Genomic DNA, 14351 nt, shown 5'->3' on the forward strand with positions numbered 1-14351 from the left:
GGGAGGGGAGGGAACACTGTTAGATAGGTAGAGATAAGTATTGATTTGGGTGAAGAGAAGGGCAATGTACCAAATGTGAGTGATCAACATGGTGGCATTGAGGAAGAGGAAGACACAGAGAGGTACATGGGAGGCACAGACAACAAAGATGAACCCTTTTGCACATACAGTACTGCATTGTCAGTGAAGGCAAACATGGGTATACAGATGGATAGAAGGGTGGACAGGCTGAACTATTAGGTATGTCTATGAAGTGGGGAGGGTACCCAAGACCATATATAGGGGTTGGCAGACAATGATCCTATAAGTGTATTTGTATGATCTGAATTCCCAGGTGTATAGTAGAGCTGACAAGGGACAAGGTTGTAGTCACTTTTTGATCAGAGCCAGCTACCCAGAGGGACCGAGTAGTTGATCCTGTGGGCTCGGGACTGTAGTCACAGGGGACATCAAGCTCAATTGGCTAACGTACTACACAAAACATTGTTCCACCTCCTACTTTGGTGAGTAGCAACTGGGATCTTAAAAGCTTGCAAACAGCCATCTAGATGCAACCATGGGTCTCTCCTCATCCAGAGCATAGACAAATGAAGAAAATGAAAAATTCATGGAAAGAATTAGTCCTAGCTGCTGGTACACCATGCGATCAGCAGCCTCTATGACTGTGAGACCAGAAGAACTGGATGGTGCCTGGCTACCACTGTCAACCACTCAAAGGGGGTTCTATGTAGGAGATCCTGGATAGAGAGTGAGAACAATGTGGAACAAAACTCAAAATCATTTGAAAAAAAAGGGGGACCAGGTTTGCTGGTCTGATAGAGCCTGGTGGAACCACTGAGACTATGGCCCCTAGCTGCCCTTTAGGTCTGGAATTGAACACACACCTGTGGCTTCCGGCCAAGCAAAAGACAGGCATAAGAGTTGAACATTTACCTGAAGTAAATACACTCCTTGGTGAGAACAATCATGGGAGAAAGAAGGGCTGCTTATGCACAGGGAGACATCTCAGGGGGCAGGGTGTGTGGAGGGATGGACACAGGGAAGAGATGACTGTTGGAAGGTAGTGGGAGGGGAGCTATTGCATTGTGGTGAATTGTGGTCAATGTCATGAGACAAAGTGTATGTGAACTGCTTTAAGGAAAGTGAATTTGCTCTGTAAATTTTCACCCAAATCACACACAAGAAAAAGTTAATAAAAAGAAAAAAAGATGCAACCACTGTGGAAAGCAGTATGGTGATTCCGTAGAAAGCTGGGATTAGAAATATCATTTGATCCTGCAATCCCATTATTAGGTATATATCCTAAAGAAGTGAGAGCCAGGAGAAGAACAGATACATGCACACCCATGTTCATCGCAGCACTATTCATGATAGCAAAGGGATGGAAACAACCTAAGTGCCCAACAGAAAAATGGATAACCAGACTATGGTACATAGACAGAATGGGATACTATGCAACACTAAAGAATAATGGAGAATCTGCAAAACACCATATAATGTGGATGAACTTGGAGGACATTATGCTGAGTGAAATAAGTCAATTACAGGACAAATACTGTATTAGTTAACTATTGTAAAAACTAAGGAAAGGTTTATATATGGAAGAAAGCTTTCTTTGTTAGTTATCAGGGATGGGAGCAGAAGGGAGGGAAGACTGCTATACAGGTAGAGATAAATATTGATTAGGGTGAAGGGAAGGGCAAGGTACTAAAAAAGAGTGATCAGCACAGTGTCACTGAGGAAGAGGAAGACACAGAGAGGTACATGGGAGGTACAGACAACAAAGATGAACCCTTTTGCATGTACAGGACTGTGTTATCAGCGATGGCAAGCATTGATCTACAGGTGGATAGATGGGTGGACAGGCTGAATGATAAGGTATGTCTAGGTGGGAGGGAGTGTGCCCATGACAATGTATAGGGTTAACAGATGATATTTCTACATGCATATTTGTATGTGCTGTAAGAATGTCCAGGTGTTACACCATGTGATCCTCAGTCTATATGATTATGAGACCAGAAGAACTAGATGGTACCTGGCTACCAATGTCAACCACTCAGAGGGGGACCTCTGTAGGAGATCCTGGACAGAGTGGGAGAAAAATGTGGAACAAAACTCGAAATCAGAAAAAAAAAAAAAAAAAAGAGAGACCAGGTTTTACTCCTCTGACAGAACTTGGTGAAACCCCTGAGACTATAGCCCCTAGCTGCCCTTCAAGTATGGAACTGAACCCATTCCTATGGCTTCCAAGCCGAACAAAAGACAGGCATATGACCTGAACATTTACATTAGGTAGATACACTCCTTGGAGAGATCAATCACAGGAGAATAGAAGAGCTGTGTATGTACCAGGAGAAAGCTGGGGGCGGGAGGAGGGGAGAGGCAGGAGTGCATGGGAGGGAAGGACACAGGGAAGAGATAACTATGGGGAATAAGTGGGAGGAGAGCTGTTGCATTGTGGGAAATTGCAGCCAATGTCATGAGACAAAGTGTTTGTGAGCTGCTGTGTGGAAGATGAATTTGCTCTGTAAACTTTCACCCAAATCACAATAAAAATTGAAAAAAAAAAAAAATCAATATGAGTAGACAGAGAATGGTGATATAGTGTTAAAGTATGTAACCAATGTTTTTGAACTGTTCATGTAGAAATTATGAATGGATGTATGTTTGGTTGCATATATTGTCACCAAAAATTATAATTTTTTAAATTGGGGGGTGAAAGAATGGCATAAAGTTGGGGTGCAGCTAAACTGAAAATTCAAGAAGGTCTTATTCTGAAGAGAAGTGGTATGTTGAAGGTTCCCAACAATGGGCCAGGTTGTATAGGGTAACTTTGTACACGCTGCTTTGTCCTAACACCAAAAGAAAGCCTGTAGAGGTTACCTATCATCAAGGTCATTCCTATCTACCAGGCAGGGGATTTTTTGACCAAAAGGCAAGGGTGCAAGATTATGACCCTTTCTTACCTCCTCTACTATAACCACCTATTCCAAGCCATTATATATTATAGGCAGTCCCTGAATTACAAGTGAGATCTGTTCCTAAGTATGTCTTTAAGTGGAATTTGTAGGTAAGTGGGAACAGGAGCTCTGGTGGTGTAGTGCCTAAAGCATTTGACTGCTAACCAGAAGGCTGACGGGAGGTTGGGCAATCTACTTCCATAGTGATACTGCCTTGGAAACCCAAGGAGGATTCGCCATGAATCAGATCTGACTCCACAGCTGTGCTTGTGTTGCGTTGCCCTGGGAACAGGTAGGTATAGTTCTTATTTAGCCTTACTTTAGTGCAAGGCTCAAAGCCTTTTCTTTGATTTAAAAGCTGCACATGCAGCAAATGAAGGTGGTGATTGTGATGAAGAATTTATTGTGAGTAGGGATTGGTTCAATCAATTCAAAGTGAGGGCAAATTTACATAACATTAAAGGGCAAGTAAGAGCTGTTGGAAGCTTGTAACCTGGGCACTGCTGTACTTAGAGTACTGCAACAGCCACCTAACCGGTTTTTCTACTTCCATTATTGCTCTGCTGCAGCTTAATATAGGGAGGCCAGAGTGACCTTTTAAAATGTATATTGGATTATATTCCTCTGCTCAAAACCTCCAATAGATTCCCATCACATAATAAAAAACGAAATGGTTACAATGGCCTACAAGGCCCTAAGTGATCTGGTACCTATCTAATTCCATATCCTTCCATGCTGCACAGCTCTGCTCTAGCCTCACTGGTCTTGCTGTTACTCTACTCAAAGAATGTTCCTGCGCCAGGGCTTTTGCCCTTGCTCCCTCTTGGAATCTACATCCAGCACTTTACTAGACTTGTTCTCTGCACTTAATCTCTCTACTCAAATATTTTTTCCTCAGAGAAGTCACTCTTGACTATTGCAGCTGAAATGGTACCCAATACTACCCATCTTCCTCTAGCCCCTTACCTAGTATTTTTTTCATAAACATTTTTACAATTTATAATTCTATATTTATAATCTAGCTACACTACTAGAATATAAGCTCTATGAGGGTGGGGACTTTGTTATCTTTATAACCCTAACACCTAGACTAAAGGCGCTCTGGTGGTGTAGTGCTAGGGCATTTGACTGCTAACCAGAAGGCTGGTGGTTCAAACTCACCAGCCACTCCTCGAAAATGAGATGGGACAATCTACTTCCATAGTGATACCTATGGCCTTGGAAACCCAAGGAGGATCTGACTTGATGGCAGTGAGTTTGGTTTGTTTTGGGTACCTACACCAGGGCCTGGGCACAGAATAGTTATTAAATGTCCTACCATTCTATTCTTTCATCCAGTTAACTATTTATTGAATGCTTACTATGTGCCAGGTCCTGTTCTGGGTTCTGGGGCTGCAGCAAAGAATAAAACTAATTAGATTCCTTCACTCATGGAGCTTATTTATTAGTGCAGGAGCTGGGTGTTGTGGGTTGAAGAGGGAGAAAAAGACATTAGTATTGTTAAGAGTGCTGTAAAGGAAAATCAAACAGGGTCAAAGTGAGTTACCAGGATGGGTGGACTCTTTTATATAGGGTGTTCAGCGAAAGCCTCTCTGCTGAGGTGACATTTGTATAGAGATCTGAAATGAGTGAGCCATGCTTACACATCTGGGGAAAGCACATTTTAGGCAGAAAGAACAGTAAAACAGAGTGTGCTACCCAAAAAAAACCATTGCCACCCCCATTGGGTTTCTGAGGCAGTAAATCTTTGTGCAAATCAATTGCCCGGTCTTCCTTCCACAGAGTGGCTTGTGGGTTTGAACCATCAGCCTCTGGTTAGCAAGTCAAATGCCTTAGGCACTGCGCCACCACAGCTCCCTTAGAGTATGTTCAAAACTCACTGCTGTCAAGTAGGTTCTGACTCATAGTGACCCCTCCTTGGGTTTCCGTGGTGGTATCTCTATTGAACTAGATGATTTGCTAGTAGACTGAATGTGTGGAGCAAGATAAAAATAAGACTCAAGGATGTAGTAGGTTTTTTTACTATTTTGTTTTAGAGAGAATACCTGGGGGACTGAAGCAGGGTTTTTTTGGGGACATTAAGAGTTCCATTTTAAACATGTTAAATTGGAGATGTCTATTACATTTCGAAGTGGAGCTGTTGAGTAAACAGTTGGAAATAGGAATCTGGAGTTCATAGGAGAGACAGTTGGAGGTATGAAGTGGGGGAGCCATCAGGGAATAAATGGTATAGAGAGCCACAGAGTGAGAACTCACCTAGAGTAAATGTGAAAGACAAGAGAAGACATCTATAGACTAAGCCCTCTAATCCTAAGACAATACAACTAATAGGGTCACAGGCAGGATATCCAGCAAAATACATTAAAAAGATGCAGTCAAGAAATAGGCAGGAAAATTAAATCAAGAGTGAGGGGTCTTAAAAGTTAAGTTTAAAAAAAAAGTCTCAAGAAATATACCATAAACTGTCATTACAGCTTAATATGACTGAAAATTGACCTGGACAAGAGTGATTTTAGTGGAGCTATGGGAATAAAAATAATCACTGGGTGGTGCCAATGGGTAAGCACTTGACTACTAACTGAAAGGTTAGTTGATCAAACCTCCCCAGAGCCACCTCAGAATAAAGGCTTGGCATTCTGCCTTTGAAAGGTCACATCCTTGAAAATCCTTTGGAGTGCAATTTTATTCTGCACTCATGAGGTTGTCATCAGTCATAATCAATTTGCCAACAAGTTTATAGGGATAAAAGACTCACTGTACAATCTGGTTTCTGTGTTCAATGCTTTGTGCACATCATTTCTATTGTTACCAAATCAATGAACTCTTTCTTTTTTCTTTTTCTGTGATTTGGGTGAAAGTTTACAGAGCAAATTCACTTTCCACACAGCAGTTCACACACACTTTGTCTCAGGACATCGACTACACTTTACCCCAATGCAACAGCTCCCCTCCCACCTCCTCCCAATAGTTATCTCTTTCCTGTGTCCATCCCTCCATGTGCTCCTGCTCCCTGAGCTGTCTCCCTGTGCATAAATAGCCCTTCTTTCTCCCATCATATCAATGAACTCTATCTTGGGTTTTCTTATTGCATTTGAGGTTGTGATGATTGTTACCCTTTCTAGAAACTTAATCCTATCAGTTTCTGTGACACCATATTCCATGGTTCTGTTTACATATACCTGAGACCATTTATTTCATGAACTTCTTTTCCTCTTAATTCTGTAAGTTTTTCTTTTCCAATTTCATAGTTTAAACTACCATACGCATAATGATATCTTCAACCCAGCCTTCTCCCTGAAATTTCAGACTCATTTATCTGATAGCCAATGGCACTTTAACATTCCAAAACTGAACTCACCTTTGCTTCACCTTCTGCCAACTCCAAATTGCTCCTATCCTTGTATCTTAGTTGGCACCATTCTCCATCTATCTCAGGGTGGATTCTCTATCAGAGCCCAGGAAAGGGATTCTTGTGCAAGTGACTGAGGAAGTACTCTCAAGTAAAATCTATAAGAGAGCAAGGGAAGTAGGATAGGACAGGGGGAAAAAGCTAGGCAAAGAAATGGGTTCAGCTGATAAGTTTAGTCTCCACTGGGAACTCTGGAAAATAAATGACAAATTTGTCCCATCTTGAGGCAAGGGGGAAGGAATCTTGTGCCCTAGTGTCAGTTATTGTCTGTAGGGCTGCCTGTGGTTACAACCTCCCAGGAATTTCTGGAAGTTGCTCCTGTTGGCAGACAGCAATTCTCAAGAGAAGGATGCAACTGTGAGTTACTAGCAGGCAACACTATCACTTTCTGGGAAGGGGACCTGGACAGTCCACCTATAGTTTCACCTAGATCCATTTGCTTTGCACAGTAAGTATTAAGTATATACTCTATCCAATGCCACACACAATGGCTGTGACAATTGGCTCAAGCAAAGCAAGGATTGTGAGGATGGTGCAGGATCAGTCAGTTTTCATTCTGTTGTACATAGAGTTGCTGTGAGTTGGAGCCAACTTAATGGCACCTAATAACAACATCCAACTCCATGCAGTTTTTCCAGCATTGTGGTTAGTCACAATTTCTAGGCGTACTTACAAGTTGCTGGAAGTTGGTCCTGAGATCATGAATGATATTCATCATCTCCCTCATTTACCTCCCATTCTGTATTTATCTCCCCCTTGGCTAGCACTTCAGCTGGTATAGGTGGCTTACTTGGTGATGTGACCCAGATCCTCATCCCTAGGGGTTGTGAGCCCCTGGTCACCATGCCCTACTCAGGCCACAGTTGCTATACTTGCTCATTCATAGTTATAACCAAGCATGGAAGAACCAAGTGATATCCCAAGGGGTCACATGCACACCAATATATTCTTCTCTACCTCTATCATGTAATAGCAGTCTGACCTGCTCATAATGAGCAGAGTCAACCATCCCTAACAACATAATAACTTCTTTTGATGCCGGATGGTCTACTGCATTAAGAGCCAAAAGTGACCAGAGATGTCAGGCATAGCTTTAAGTTTATTGAGGTTTTTATGGTGTTCTCTGGTACAAGAAACTCCCCTCTTGGAGTCAGGACCTCCAGACCCACAATTTTAAGCACTAGGAATGGGAAGCACAAGTGGATCACTGGGAATGATATTGAACAGGATCACTATTTCCATTCTTTGGTACCAGAGCTCATGAATGTTACCTACTGAAGATAAAGCACCAAATTATGGCCATTTAGGTTTATAATGCTTCATAAAGGAAAGCATCCTATCCTTACTAGCACTACAACTGCATCTTCAAATGTCCATCACGTCATCAGCTTATGGATGGAAAGGTATCTAGTAGGACCAGTGGATCCCTTGGTCATGTGCCATTCCTGCTTTGCCATTAAGTGGCCGCCTTGTTCCAATGCATTATTATGTAGGATTCCATGCCAGTAGATTCAAGGGATGGAAGTAACACCAAATGATGTTGACCTCGCTTAACATCACTGCAGTAAAGTAAATTACTTAATATGGATTGTCTTGCAATAGTCTTTGTTACTTCCACCAAATGACTAAGTTGGACTATGTAAATGAGGTACTGTGAGCCCTCCAAGGGGATTGGATAACTTGCTAATAGTGTAAAGAAGGTGCATGGCACCCTTGCGGGGGGTGGAGTGGGGGGATGGGTGGGACTACGCAAATGTGTATGGGACCTTAATAAGGAGATTGGCCAGTTTTGCCACCCCTCTAGGCTTAAAATGAGATATCCCAGAGGTGGAAAGGGGGGACCTGACTACCACCAAGGAGAAAACATAGGAGTGAAGTCTTTCCTTCACACCCGGGATCCCTGTACTGGGAACCTCCTAAATCCGGGAGACAGAGAGCTATAATAGCACACAGTGAGAGATGGTGAGAAGCTGTGGCAGAGAAATGGTGGTAGCAGAGGCAACAAAACCAGAAGACTGGCAGGAGATGGTGTGGTGGGCTTCCCAGTCCACAGCAAGAGCTGAGTGCCTTCAGGCAGGAAGCTTGCTGGTGGAGTTGGGTATCTCCAGGCACTTGGTGGATCTAGGCTCACAACCACTGAGTGAGAGAGCTGACCACCTTCAGGCCAAGGCTGACTGGTGGAGTGGGTGGGGTGCCTTCAGAAACTTATTGGAAGAGGTAAAGAGTTTTTGTAACACTTATGGGAGCAGAGCAGAGGCCAGGCCATCCCAAGAGGCCTGAGGGGCTGAGGGTCAGAGAGGCCGGTGGGTACAGCTAAGAAGAGGTTGTCCTGATTGAAGAACTGTATTTTGAGTCATATCTGATCTTGAACTGTAACCTAGTATTCCCTAAAAACCCCCTAATTGTTGAGTATTGTTTATGAGTTCTGTGTGGCCAATGCAACAAACACATTATTGAAGTCAGCAGAAAAAATGGAGAGTGCTGCAGGAGGGATGGTTGATGTGGGAATTGGTAAAAAGTTTGGAGAGAGGAGACATGTCTGACTTCAGCCTCATAGGAATCAACCTTGAGCTGATGCTGCTGATTGTTCCCTCTCCTGGTTAGATGAGGTCAGGCACCTCCAGCACACCATGTTTGTAATCATTCCCAGTGATCCACTTGAGGAATTTGTGCTTCCCATTCTTGTAACTTCAAACTGTGGGTCTGGAGGTCCTGATTCCTAGAGGGGATGTTTCTGCTGGGGGACACCATAAGAATCTCAAAAAACTTAAAGGTATGGCTGCCATTTGGCTACTTTGGGGTCCTAATGGCAGTCGTTCCAAGGAATTATCTAGATCTCATGCTACTAATCAAAAAACTCTGTGAACCTTTGGATGACAATATTGGCTGAAGTGTTTCAGGTAGAATACACACTGCCGTCGAGTCAGATCCGACTCATAGCGATTCTTCCTTGGGTTTCTGAGGCTGTATCACTACGGAAGTAGATTGTCCAACCTTCCTTCTGAAGAGCGGCTGGTGGGTTTGAACCGTCAGCCTTCTGGTTAGCAGTCAAATGCCTTTAGGCACTACGCCACCAGAGCTCCCTCAGGTAGAATAGGTAAAGCAAAATAGGTAAAGCAAAATATGTATCAATCCTGGTCAGGATAAACTGTTGCCTTTTCCAAAATGGAAAAAGTTCAAGGCAATCAACTTGCCACCAAGTAGCTGGTTGTTCTCCTAGAAGGTGGTCTTCAATTGGAGCCTCAGCATTGTTTTTTGTTGCTGACAGGCTAGACATTTATCTATAGAAGGAGCTAGACCAGCAATTTTAAGAAAGAAATTCATACTAATAGGCCAATGAATAACCTCTATTTGTACTTCCAAGGTAATTCCATTCATAAGGACACTGTGGAAGCATTGGAGTAGTTGAGGCAGTCCTGAACAAGTCATCCCATCTGTTATGGACTGAATTGTGTGTTGTAAATCCTAACCCCTGTAGTGGATATAATTCCATTTGGGAGTAAGTTTTCTTTGTTACATTAATGAGACCCTATTAGTGTAAGGTGTATCTTATTTAAATCATTCTTTTTTGAAATATCAAAGAGATCAAACAAGTAAGCAAGCAAGGAGAGAGATGGGGGAAGATAGATGCCAAGCCACATGAAGATTGCCAAGGAACAGAAGAGACATGGACCTTATCCCAAAGCCAAAAGAGAAAGAAAGCCTTCCCTTAGAGCTGGCACCCTGAATTTGGACTTCTTGCGTCCTAAATTGTGAGAAAATAAATTTGTCAAAGCCACACACTTGTGGTATTTCTGTTATAGTAGCACTAAATACACCATCTATTTGGTCATTGTTTATTGCTCTTCTGGTGACCAGAAAGATAGATGATACTTTATAAATTCAACTCCCATAGATCATCCAAATGGTCTTCACCAGCCCTTCTTTTCCCCATCTTCCCAGCTTGCTCCTCCTAGGCCCCTGATCACCCAGCACACTGATCACGAGTTTATATATATATATATATATATCTTTGCCTCAGGCAAGCTACTTCTCACTCCAGAGTGGATGATGAGGTACGCTGCCTGAAGGTCTCCCATCTTTAAAGGTCATCCTTGAGTGGGGATGTTGAGAGGCAGTGATCCATTATTTGGTTTACTCCAACCTACCAATCTAATCCATTTATGAACCAGACCTGGAATTTTCCTTCCTGTCAGATGGGTAAAGGAATTCTCATGCGGCAGTTGGTTTGAGTTGAGAAAGGCATCAGTGCAAGAGATAGGTGACATGGGTGTCTAGGTACCCTTGTTCAATTTAACTTGTGCCCACCAAGTCTACTTTCTGAATGTACCATTTCCATTGTAAAATGGATTACTGTTGTACCCACCCAACATTATGACTTGGTGGATACGACAATATCCAGTTCATCAAGAGCAACTGGGCACACGCCACTTGGTATCTCATGGTCAAGACACTAAAATCTCTATAAGGGCTTAACAACACACTAGGCAATGCTTTTCAAAAGGTAAAACTTTCTCTGCTGCAGGTGGCATCATCTTGCTCCAGAACTCTAGAGGTCTGTGCTGGAATTCCTCTTATGGAGAATGCTAGATAATCCACAGATCATCTATTCCTACCACAGATAACATTTAGTACCACAGTCACATGGTCCAAGCAGTAGGGCTGCTTACACCACAACCTAGACCTATTGCAGAGCTTTTTCTTGTATTAACTGCCACTTAAAAGTAGTATCATTTCCTGTTATCCAATTAATGGATCAACACAGCATTTCCAAGTTCAGAACATGCTGCCTCCAAACTTGGAAGAGGCCTTCCAAGGTACTGTGCTTCTTTCTTAGGATAAAAGATGTAAGATGCAATTTTTGTCCTTCAGTTTGAAGGGGATGTTGCAGAATACTCGACCACTGCACTCCTAAAAATTTCACCAACGTGGCAGACCCCTGAATCTTTGTAGGATTTATCTTCTGCTCTCTGGAAGGAATCCAGAGTACTTGATCCTTCTTAATCAACAGGTCAATTTATATATAACAAATGTGATATTCTGTGAACATATACTCTTGCCTATCTCTGGCAAATGCAAACTGCTTCAGATACTCCTTCCTGAAAGGTACTGAAATAATGTATTTGCTAGATTAGAGGTGAACAAACTTTTTCTGTAAAGAGCCAGAAGATAAATGTTTTAGGTTTTGTGGGCCATATGGCTCTATCACAAGTACACTCTGGCCTTGTAGTGCAAATATACCTATAGACAAAAACAGACACTGAGCCATATTTAGCCTGTGGGCTACAGTTTGCTGATCCTTATGATAAATAGCCACATACCTACACCATTGTACTCTTTCCATTAAAGAAACTAAATTTGGCACTGTACTGTAACTGGGACAACTGCTTAAGTTTGTAGTAGTCCACTGTTATTCATCATAAGCCATCTAGTTTTGGCAGGGTTCAGACAGGTGAACTAAAGCTATGATGGGGACCAATACCTATGTATCCTCTTAAGTGTTTGAGGATAGCACTAATTTCTGCTAAATTTCCCGGAATGAAATATTTTTATTTGCTATCTTGGCAAAACTAGGGATGCAGTTCCAGGGTGTCAACTTGGCATTTTTGCCAACTGCCAAATATTTCCATTCTGTTTGTTGTTGTTATTTGCCATCGAGTCGGCCCCGACTCATAGCGACCCCTCCTTGGGTTTCCGAGGCAATATCACTACTTAAACACTTGGAAACCAAGAAAATGACCAATTATATAAAGTGGGTATTTAGACCCACATGAGATACTTGAGCCAGCACTCATTAGCTGACACCCTTACTCCCCAATTGTAACAAGGATAAGAGGTGGGGTAGGAGTAGTCTGAGGGTGCTTTGGGTTCCTAGGTACATGTGTTAACTCAGACACTATATCCAAGTCTTCAAGAAATGTGGGTGTAATTATTTCCCTAGTATGTAGTTAACTGAGTAAATGCTATAGGTCCCTTTGGGGAAGGACAGGGGAATTCTACTTGTGAGGTGCTAAAAGGAATTTGGCTTTTGTTCTTGGCTCCTGAGAAATGGACTATACCTGAGGCTAAAGGGAGGGATGATGAAACCAAGAGGTCACCTAGAGGCCAATGTTGACAGATCTTTAGGTGGTATGTAATCTATCATGGTCATGTGGGAGGCTGATAAGAGCCTGGAGCCCTAAGGCTTGGAAGAGCTTCCCGGTTGGTTAAAGATATTCATACATGGGAGGAAAGTACACCCCTCCTTGGATACCAAGGCTCCATGCTGGGACCCCTCCTAGACTTCCCCCTGTATGTCACTTCATTTGTATCCTTTTTGGTTGTAATAAAGCTGTAGACATAAGTATGGCATACTTTCTGTTAGTTTGAGTTGTTCTGGAGAATTACTGAACCCACAGGGGCAGTGATAGCCAGCAGGAGCTGATGTCTGTCTGTTTGACAGTCTGAAAGGTGTTCTAATTTGTGAGCTCTGACCCAGCTCAGGGTGGTTAGGGTAGTGGAGGCAGTGCAACTTGGGCTGTGGCTATGAGGATGTCAAAGTGGAAAAATGAGGACTGCATCTATTCCCACACTTTGGGGATTTGACTCATGCTGATCCTTACCAAAGTTGATGATGGAAGTGGGACTTACCCACTTTACTTCTTACTGCATAACTATATACACTTGCTACAGTGTTGCAGGGTGCTCCTTCTTGGGGAACTGAGCCCTTTCAATTGATAGGTTATGGGTCTAAGAACAGTCTATAATGACTTTCCATGAAGTTATTGACCTCACCCTTCTGTACAACAGTCTTTATCTTTTTAGTCAACACCCTCATTGCCTTTCCATCTACCTTGCTCCCACCCTAGGACCACCCGTTTTATTAGTTGTTTCCATTCTGACCTTGCTACCCATGATGCTTCCCAGAGTTAAGTGTTACCATCTGGCCTCTGCTACGCCAGAATTCTATCATTCCCACTACCAGGGAAACCAGTTCTTTAACACCTTCCATCAGCCTCAACCCACAGAGGACAGCCATTTCTAAACTTCTCAACGACACTGGTGATCCATTCACCAAGGCATTTCTTACTGCCTTCACAAAAAAGTTTTCTCTGGGCCTTCCCAAGGAACACTGTTAGCTGTTAAGTGTTCTGATATTATATAATGTATTTACTCTTGCATGCTCAATTCCTCTGAGCCTTTGGATCCTTTCCTCTATGGCCTACCATCTCCACTTCATTTAATATGAGCCATTATTTTTCTCAACCTTTCAAAAGCCATCATAACCATGGACCTGAACCATCTCCTGGAGCCCTTGCCAGGATGTTATATCTCAAATCAGAGGAAAATGTTCCTATCATTACAAATTTGTATGAATTCAATTCTAAACTAATGACATCAATCATACAAGCACAAATTTGTTTTCTAACATCCAGAATATAGGGACAAAGAGGCATTCTCTTTAAAGTTTGAGAGTAACATAAATATTTCACATTTAAACTTAAGCTTTGCAATGGTTATTTTTAAGTAACAAGAAAAGCCAGAAAAAATGCTAGACTAGTTCTCACAGTGACACATTCTTGTTGAAGGAAAAATTCTCTAAAGGCAACTCTCACAAAGGAGAGAACTACAATTACAGAAATGTATCATTCTGGTTAGGGGCTATAGAGAGTGAGGAGGGCCCCACAGCAGTGCTACAAGCTTGCAGACTTGTACTAGTTTTTTACTAGTTCACAACATGACAAGTAAGAAATTGAGAGTATTTAAGATCTCTTTAGTATTTTCAAATTGCTTTGATATCCAAGCGCATGATCCTGCCAAACAGGGTCTGTCAAACTTGTGTGGTGAGTAGCATAATGTGCACTGAACGTAAACATGGGCAACAGGACCACTGAGACTATGGCCCCTAACTGCCCTTCAGGTCTGGAATTAAACCCGCACCTGTGGTTTTCAGCCAAACAAAAGACAGGCATATGAGTTGAACATTTACCTCAAGTAGATAC

The sequence above is a fragment of the Orycteropus afer genome, unplaced genomic scaffold, assembly GCF_000298275.1.
Source record: "Orycteropus afer afer isolate SDZICR_OR568_19922 unplaced genomic scaffold, OryAfe1.0 scaffold00193, whole genome shotgun sequence".
NCBI lineage: Eukaryota > Metazoa > Chordata > Mammalia > Tubulidentata > Orycteropodidae > Orycteropus > Orycteropus afer.